Raw genomic sequence first — 9,671 nt, 5'->3', positions numbered from 1 at the left:
CCAAGCATCACGTCTGGAGGAAACCTGGCGCCATTCCTATGGTGAAGCTTGGTGGTGGTAAATCATGCTGTGGGGATTCTTTTCAGCGGCAGGGACTGGGAGACTACTCAAGATCGAGGGAAAGATGAATGGTGCAAAGTACAGAGAGATCCTTGATGACAACCTCCTCCAGAGTGCTCAGGACCTCAGACTCGGGCGAAGGTTCACCTTCCAACAGGACAACAACCCTAAGCATACATCCAAGACAACACAGGAGTGGCTTTGGACAAGTCTCTGAATGTCCTTGAGTGGCCCAGCCAGAGCCAGCCAGAGCCTTGAACCTGATTGAACATCTCTGGCGAGACCTAAAAATGCAGTAACGCTCTCCATCCAATCTGAACTTGGGGGGATCTGCAGAGAACAATGAGAGAAACTCCCCTTATACAGGTGTACCAAGCTTGAAGAGTCATACCTAAGAAGACTCGAGGCTGTAATCGCTGCCAAAGGTGCTTCAGCAAAGTACTGAGTAAAGGGTCTGAATACTTATGTAAATGTGATATTTCAGTGTTTTTATTTGTAATAAATTAACAAAATTGTCTAAAAACCTGTTTTGCTTTGTCATTATGGGGTATTGTGTGTAGATTGAGCCATTTTAGAATATGGCTGCAACATAACATAATGTGGAAAAAGTGAAAGGGTCTGAATACTTTCCGAATGCACTGTACGTACTCACAGCTGTTGTTGGTGTACCAGCCATATTAAAACCAACTATCACCAAGTTTACCATTTCAGACATCTGTTTCCCGTCACACCAATACACATAAGACGGTTCATGTGATGTCACCATGACTCTCACTCTTGTTACAAAATGTGCTTTTACCATATTTATTCAAAATCTTGTATTTTCTTTCTCCTATGAATATTATTTTATGCAGTGCTTGTGAAATGGACAAACAAACACGTCGGCTGTTGCTTCATTGGATAATACAATTGCCATGCAACCATATATCTTGTACAATCTGTCTGTTATTTTGAAAGAACGTGGATTGTAATACAAGAAATTCTCTGAAAGATGAAGAAGGAATCCTGCAGGTTGTCCTACCTGAAAATGGCCATGGAAATCATGTGGATTTACCTGCAGGATTTACCTACAGGATATCCCACAGGATTTTAGGACCATTTAGGTATAGGACAATTCCTGCAGGTAGTCCTTCAGGAAACAATCATGCAGGATTAATTTGAGGACCATCTGCAGGATTCCTGCAGGATTGTTTTGCTGAAGGACTATCTGCATGATTCATAATGAATCCTGCAGGAATTCTATTGCAGGAAAGTGGCCCTAGAAATCCTGTGGGATATTCTGCAGTACTTCATAATCCTGCCGGATTTACAGTTGAAGTTTATGTTTACATAAACTAGTTTTAATGACTCCAACCTAAGTGTTTCTCCACAAATGTCTTGTTAACAAACTATAGTTTTGGCAAGTCGGTTAGGACATCTAATTTGTCATTTTTCCAACAATTGTCTACAGACAGATTATTTCACTTATAATTCACTATATCACAATTCCAGTGGGTCAGAAGTTTACATACACTAAGTTGACTGTGCCTTTATACAGCTTGGAAAATTTCAGAAAAGTATGTCATGGCTTTAGAAGCTTCTGATAGGCTAATTTACATCATTTGAGTCAATTGGAGGTGTACCTGTGGATGTATTTCAAAACCTACCTTCAAACTCAGTGCCTCTTTGTTTGACATCATGGGAAAATCAAAAGAAATCAGCCAAGACCTCATAAAAAATAATTGTAGACCGTCACAAGTCTGGTTCATCCTTGGGAGCAATTTCCAAATACCTGAAGGTACCACGTTCATCTGTACAAACAATAGTACACAAGTATAAACACCATGGGACCATGCAGCCATCATACTGCTCAGGAAGAAGACGCGAATAGGAAGGATTATGTGGATATATTGAAGCAACATCTCAAGACATCAGTCAGGAAGTTAAAGCTTGGTCGCAAATGGGTCTTCCAAATGGACAATGACCCCAAGCATACTTCCAAAGTTGTGGCAAAATGGCTTAAGGACAACAAAGTCAAGGTATTGGAGTGGCCATCACAAAGCCCTGACCTCAATCCCATAGAAAATGTGCGGGCAGAACTGAAAAAGCGTGTGCGAGCAAGGAGGCCTACAAACCTGACTCAGCTACACCAGCTCTGTCAGGAGCAATGGGCCAAAATTCACCCAACTTATTGTGGGAAGCTTGTGGAAGGCTACCTGAAACGTTTTACCCAAGTTCAACAATTTAAAGGCAATGCTACCAAATACTAATTGAGTGTATGTAAACTTCTGAGCCACTGGGAATGTGATGAAAGAAATAAAATATGAAATAAATCATTCTCTCTACTATTATTCTGACATTTCACATTCTTAAAATAAAGTGGTGATCCTAACTGACCTAATACAGGGAATTTTTACTAGGATTAAATGTCAGGAATTGTGAAAAACTGAGTTTAAATGTATTTGGCTAAGGTGTATGTAAACTTCTGACTAAAACTGTATATTCTGCAGGATTCCTGCAGGATTGTTTTCCTGAAGAATAACCTGCAAGTTTCCTACAGGATCCTGAAGGAATTCCTATTCCTGCAGGATATATAATCTGATGGATTCCTGCCAGATTGTTTTCCTGAACAACTTGCCCTACAGGAAAGTGGCACTGAAAAACATGTGTGATATCCTGTAGGACTTCCTACTCCTGCAGGATATATATTCTGCATGTGTCCTGCTGATTTTTTCATGCAGGATTCCTGTAGGAATTGTTGGTAAGGCTACCCGCACTGTATATGGGGTACATGAGAATTCAACAGATTTGTATTTTTATGCACTACTTCATCACGCACAGTCTTATCAGCAAAAAGGTCAGTTTGATTGAAACATCTCTGGTGAGAAAATGCACATATTGTTTTATGCAGATTTTAGAATATTTGCAAACTGGATCCAAACCTAGCTAATGAGGTTCATTCAAAGGACCCATGCATCCCCGTGCATATTGAGGAAGATAAAAAATAAATAAAAAACTTTAGGTGACAGTATTAGTCTTGAAATCCAATACTTCTGTAATCTACAGATAAAGCTACAGTATCATAGATTAATGAGCTATAATGCATTAAGATAGCAGATAGCAGTCATTGGATCATATGCCTATATTACAAGTCAACTGGGAATAATAAATTACCCCCCCCCCAAAAGCAATAATGCTCAATGGACAGAATAATCTCACCATTCCATGTGCAGAGTTGAACTCTATCTCCATGTGTTCATGATTATTTCTTGCCATGATTGAATATTCATTAGACATTCACAATAGTATATTTGGTCAAATTCCCTATGAAAACCCTCTTCATAATGCATCATGAGCCCATTTAGAACGCCTTATGAGCTATGCATAATGCAGACATGAAGACACACAAACAAATGCACATAAGCACTTTCCCCCAATGTGTTCTACGTTTTAATGTGTATTCATCCATCACAAATGCCCAGTGGAGGTCTGCAAGCTCTTTCCCTGAAGTGGAAGGCAAAACACAGCAGTTCAATCAATGGCTGATTAATAATTCTAATTTCATTACTTTTAGGCCTAGTATTATTATAATCACATCCCACCCAGGCATTCAATAAAGCATTGTTCACTGCAGGCATGGCAGGCTACTCGAAATCACTCTGATGTGGCTGCAGTCAGATGCCATTTTCCACCACTCCCCATTTTTATACCATGTGGTCATGAATGATCAATTTCCTCTCCCATCTTTGGCCAATGTGATTAATTGTTAATCAAATATGTTAACCAGAAATGAGTTGATATTGAGATAATGGCAGCATTGGACCTTTAAGACACTCCAGTCTAGAGGAATAGTCCAAGTATAACCACAAAATGTGGTTGCAGCAAACTTCCACAAGTTTGCGGCAAATTTGCTGCTAACTAAATGGTGTGCCACAAAATGTTGCCAGAAGTTTGCCACTAGTGGGGAATCTGTGGCAAAAATAACATTTGCCACTAGTGGCAAATAGTTCAGAGTTTTTTTCTGGCAAACAATTCCCTCAAGATTGTATTTGAATCTGGCAAACTTTTGGGAACAATATTTGTCACTATTGGCAAACAGTTTTACAAAAGCCATTTCAGGTGAACACGAGTTCCAAAAACAGTAACCGTTGACCACGAATCATTGGGATTAGAAAAATATGTTGGAAAATGTAAACCAAGCAATCTAGCAAAGTTGTCCGGTAAGTGTTAACTTTCTAATAAACTTTCAAATGTTGTAAGCTAATTGATGCCTAGTTTTATGTGAGAGTGAAACACATTTTGCTGATACCAGTTTCAATCTTTCAGCGTCACTGACTGTCTAGCATTTAGCTAGCTGGCTAGCATTTAGCTTGCTAAGATTAGCTATCATATTTTTGCACATTAAATGTGCTAGCTGGCTATGTAATAAGTTGCCTAAACACTTGAATACGTTGCTATCAGGAAACAAGGTAAGACCCAAGTGCAGTCTGTAAAGTAACAATGTTTAATTTAACCACAGCAGCAGGCAAACGACCGGTCAAGGCAGGCAGGGGACGATAATCCAGAGTAGGAGCAAAGGTACAGGACGGCAGTGTTCAGTAATCCAGAAGTGGAGCAAGGGTACAAGACGGCAGGTATGCTCAGGGTCATGGACGGGCAGAGAGGCCGGCCGGGCGGGTACAGGGTCGGGACTGGCAAGGGCAACAACAAAAAAACAGGAGGATGAGAAGAAAAAAAAGAGGCTGGGAAAAGACAGGCACTGACAGGACGAACGCTGGTAAACTTGACGAACTGGCAACAGAGACAGAAAACACAGGGGAAGATGGGCAACACCTGGAAGGGGGTGGAGACAATCACAAGGACAGGTGAAACAGATCAGGGCATGACAGTTGCTGTCTTTAATACCAATATGCAGGCCAATATGATAGTGTAACTGTTCAGTAGCATGTTGGCTAGCACAACACCTAAGGTAGCAACAATATGACATCAAAGCAAAACTAAACTTTGGCAAATGGATACCCTTCTCCTACCTGTGGTGTCGGAAGAGGCTGTATGGGGAGGAGGCATTATTAACACCCTGGAAAGATGTTTGTGATGCACTCACTCATTTTTTTTGAGCGATAAATGAATGTATCGTCTTTAAGCTTGATAAAGTAAGCAAATGCATGTATTATTCTCATAAATGTAGCTCATACATTCATTCTTTGTAACAATTAGATATTTCTTTGCTTTAAGCTTGTAGCTAGCTCATTTTGATCATGTGTTTCCTTCTCTCTTTCTAGAAGCAATCCGTTACAAGCCAAAAAATACAGATTGAGGCCTTCAGTTAAACTGAGGACAGAAATATGTGTTACAGGTCAAATCTTCTTGTGTGCATGGCTTTGAGATGTAAGTTAACAATAATTCATTTTGAAAAAATAATTTGAATTTCCATATTAGATGTAATTGAATTTTATGTTGCTTTTCTTCCACCCAAGACTTATACACCTGAGTCAGGAAGAAGAGAACCAGTAGATGGCTGTTTCTTAATGATCCCCAGACTATATTCAATATCATAATTACAGCAGTTGATTAGTTGGAATCAATTGTGTTGGGGCTTGGCTGGAGAAAAATATTGTATTCTGTGACTCTCTAGGAACAGTTGGCCACACATTTAAAGGTAGATTTAGTAAGCCTAAGTCCCAGCTATGCTAGCTACATCATTTGTTTATATAGCATTTATACAAACAGAAACATTGTTTCCTTGCTGAAAAATATATAGACTGCCAGTTTCATTGAGCAGCATAGCAACACCAAGTCAACTTTGTAACAGATGACCACGTTTATCCAAAGCCAAACCCGTACATTAGCCACTGAGTACACCTTTTAACATGCCAAAATAGATGATTTTCAGTATCCTAATTTATTTTGGTTTTATGTTTTCTGATTGTTTCAGTGCATGATTTCAACAAGCTTTAGACGAAGGATTTCCACAGGGCCGCCATCTCCAAAGTTTACTAAAAAATGCAATAGTTGTGTACTCGGTTTGTTTTGTTGTTTGAATAATTTTTTTAAACTCCCATTGGTTGAAAGCTAATGCTCAGTTATCACTTGGCTCATGTACATTCTGTAGTTGCCCCTTTTAAACTCCCTAAGGTCAGCATCCCCATAGTGTTCACTTTTCTCAAATGTAAATCTTATGGCTACATAAAAATATTAAATAAACATTTTATTTGGGAAATATTCAGTCTTTGCTAATTTCTTCATTAGCATGCTAATGATTTCAAGTTGTATTGGATTTATTTTTCTGTTAAAACATTGAATATATGTTGTTTAGTACATTTAGTACATTTAGTATGTTTAGTTTTCTCTGTGAGAAGCATGTTCATTTGAAGTCACATGTGATTTGGTTTATGTAGATACAACATTTCAATGTTGTTAACACACAGTAACCCAAAAAATAATTATTAGCATATTCATACTGAGTTTGCAGCAAACAGTAGAGTGTTTGCCTCAAGTTTCCCAAAATTGTGGATTTGCCGCAAGTTTTCCACAAAACTAATTTGCATGTGAAAATTTGAGCTTGCCTCAAATGTGCGGCAAATTGGCAAAAGGTTTGCCACAACTGTTTGCCAGCAGCCAGTTTTTTCAGTAAGAGTGTTTAGTTTTCCAAAATGGATCCTGCATTTGAAGATTGACCTTAGCTATATTCAGTATGCATTCACAGCTTACCCTCTTTGTAGTTTCATAGAAAAACAGACCTAAACGAAATAGAGGGGACATGTTGTGTTCACCTTCCAAAAGATAGCAGCTCAAAGGTGGCAGCAATGTGTCTGACATCAATAAATAGCCTTATTTTGGTAGTGTTTGTTTCTTTTCTCCCATCTGATTTTCAGTTGGATTGTGAGAAGAACGGAGCAGAAAAGGAGAGAAGATAACTGCAATTCCATTTCTATACCACTTGCCAGTAAACTGGCTCCTTATTAAATTTAGGCTCCATCTGTCTGGACATGGACTGGTATCGAAATTACTTAGTTTGCCACAAATCGTTGGCAATAGATGCAGTCTCTCCTCAAACAAGGCCGTTTTCTTTCTCTGGTCCACATTTACTCCTTGGGTGAGAGGAAGCTGGACATATTAAGACTTGTATTTTTTTCCCTCAGTGATAGATGTGCTCCTTCTGAACCTCTGATTACCAGATTACCAGCAGTAAAGCAGGAATCCATTAGACAATCATTTAGTGCTGCTGGGGCCCTTTTCCCATTCTCTCTTTCATCAAATGGTGCTACCAGGGAGACCAGAGACAAGACTAATGCCGTACCCGGCTAACCGAGAGCATTCCCAGGAAATTTGGAAACATTCTTTTAAGGTTATGTGACATAAAGTTATGTAAAGCTGGGTGTAATTTGCCTCTGGAGGGCAATATGTGAAAGTAGAGAATAAACTTGAATGAATAATATATTATTAAAATGTATTGAATTAAATATGAGTAAAATGTTTTACATGTATTCACATATTAAACTCTTTGCTCATACATAGCCACAGACTACAGTTGCAAGGTAATAGAGTGCCCTTGGCAAGATGATGGCTAGGCAGACTGAAACGGTCATCAAGTGAGGGGAAGATTTGGGAAGGTCTCCCCATTGCTTGTCACTCTGAGTGCTGGATTTATCAGTCCAGTGGGTCTTTGCATATTATCCTCTTGTGCTGGCAGCATATTGAAGAGAGAAGAATCTTGAGTGGAAATTATCAGCTGTATGAAAGGTTAGGGAAAGTTAAGCATGTCCTAAGCAGGTCATGCCTCTTCCTCCTTGATAAGAAAAAACTGCCCATGTAAGGCAGAATGAGGGAAAAAAGATAATTTGTGCTACTGAAATTGCTGAACTGTCACTCAAAATGACACAGTCACCTGGTCTGATCACAACTCTCTCTCTCTCAGAAAGAGATATTTTCATGTACTTCTGGCTGGGAAATGTTTACAACAATTACCCTAGACAAAGCCGGTCCACTTCAGGTCTGTGTATGTTAGATGAAACAGATGAGGTTATTTTGTGCTGTCTCTGTGAGTCATATTTATTTTAAAGGTTAGGCAACAAGAACAAATCACCAGGAGAGGAGCAATGGTATAGTGTACCCTCCTGTAACTTACTGAGGGCTATAGGAAGGTCACTTTATTCTTCCCCTGTGGGCATCTGCCTGGCACACAAAGTGAAGATGATAAGTAAATAACATTTTAATGGCCTCTGAATGGGTGGTTGTAATCTGCACAGGCTCAAGGTGTACAGGGCACCAAAGGAGACTGGGTACAATCTGCAGTGCCAGGTTATTATTAGTGCTATCATAGATCAGATAGAGGAGGAGAATGAAGTGTGATTAGGAATTTGGGGCTCTTGTCTACTTGTATGGCGCTGTCAGGGCCGGTAGGAAGGGTAGCCTGGCTAAGGTCATGGATAAAGGATGCCACCTCAGGTTGGCCCCAAGGGACCTACTCACCACATTACGCATATAGAGGGGAACATACTGCAACTTTGAACTTAAAGTCAGAGGGGGAACAAAAGTTTACTTTTGTTCTGTCAACTTCTCAGTCACTTAGATTTGTCCCTAAGAGTCACTAATAGAATGTTCATTAACGTCTTTATCTACAAATCTCTCCCTTAGGTCCATTTGTCTTCAAACCTTTCCATCTGTCTTAATATCATGTTTCCTCACATCACATCTGAAGTAAGTTGATGCAGTGCACTGTATTGGCTGCTGCCAATGTGTGTTAAAAACCTAACCACATGTACAAAAACATTCCGTTAACCAGTACTAACGTACTTAGCAGGTGTGGGGTGTATTATTGTCTTTTAAAACTACTTGCAGCCACAGACAGTGTAATGTTTTCTCCCAGAGATCACCTTTCATACATTCAGAGGTAACCAAAACACAGGTTCCACATGGGAGGGATGGAATGTAGAATGAGTAGCCTACAGATGATTGAAATGCAGTGGTGGTGCTAACTGTAAATCAATGCTGGCCAATGTAATTTCATACTGGATCCTAGATGTGTGAACATCATCACAAAGTACTGAGGATGCCAGGATACGCTCTGCTTGAGTTTACTCTACTATTCTGACTTACATCTGAATAGACTGCCGATTGATCTATACATGATCAAAACTTTTATAATTTGGTTCTGTTTCATGTATATTTCCTACCTACGGGGACAGAATAGATTCAGGATGCCCTGTTGATGTCATCCTCACCTCGTGTTGGGCTTGAAAAAAGACATCAAAGCATTCAGAAACAAATGGAGCATCAAAATACCTAAATGAAAATAATAATTATGCTGTAGATGAGTCGGTGGATTTTGATTGCATTTAGTGTTCGTATTCAGTAGCACTTTTTTTTATTCATTTAAATTTTTACCCCGTTTTCTCCCCAATTTCGTGGTATCCAATTGTTTAGTAGCTACTATCTTGTCTCATCGCTACAACTCCCGTACGGGCTCGGGAGAGACGAAGGGTGAAAGTCATGCGTCCTCCGATACACAACCCAACCAAGGTAGCACTTTTTAAGGGGTCCTTAATACAATGTAATTACACAAACCAGTATTGTAGTCAATTGTAATGACTCGTAGTTACACTGTAATAACAACATGCAACTAACTGGTG

General features: G+C 39.5%; 1 long non-coding RNA gene across 2 annotated transcripts; it reads left to right on the top strand.

Annotated features, from left to right (window-relative positions):
• The first annotated feature begins 3,645 nt into the window (after positions 1 to 3,645).
• LOC118937453 lies at positions 3,646 to 6,252 on the top strand. Of its 2 annotated transcripts, none has more exons than XR_005034802.1 (3): positions 3,646 to 5,192; positions 5,322 to 5,427; positions 5,517 to 6,252. It is a non-coding gene; the product is annotated as an uncharacterized LOC118937453 (long non-coding RNA). The 2 variants fall into 2 exon arrangements; XR_005034801.1 differs by having other exon boundaries at positions 3,652 to 5,192; positions 5,975 to 6,252.
• The last annotated feature ends 3,419 nt before the right edge of the window (positions 6,253 to 9,671 follow it).

Source organism: Oncorhynchus mykiss, chromosome 11 (genome assembly GCF_013265735.2).
Source record: "Oncorhynchus mykiss isolate Arlee chromosome 11, USDA_OmykA_1.1, whole genome shotgun sequence".
Classification (NCBI taxonomy): Eukaryota; Metazoa; Chordata; class Actinopteri; order Salmoniformes; family Salmonidae; genus Oncorhynchus; species Oncorhynchus mykiss.
Note: the sequence above shows the minus strand (reverse complement) of the source record. Positions and strands in the feature narration are given on the sequence as shown.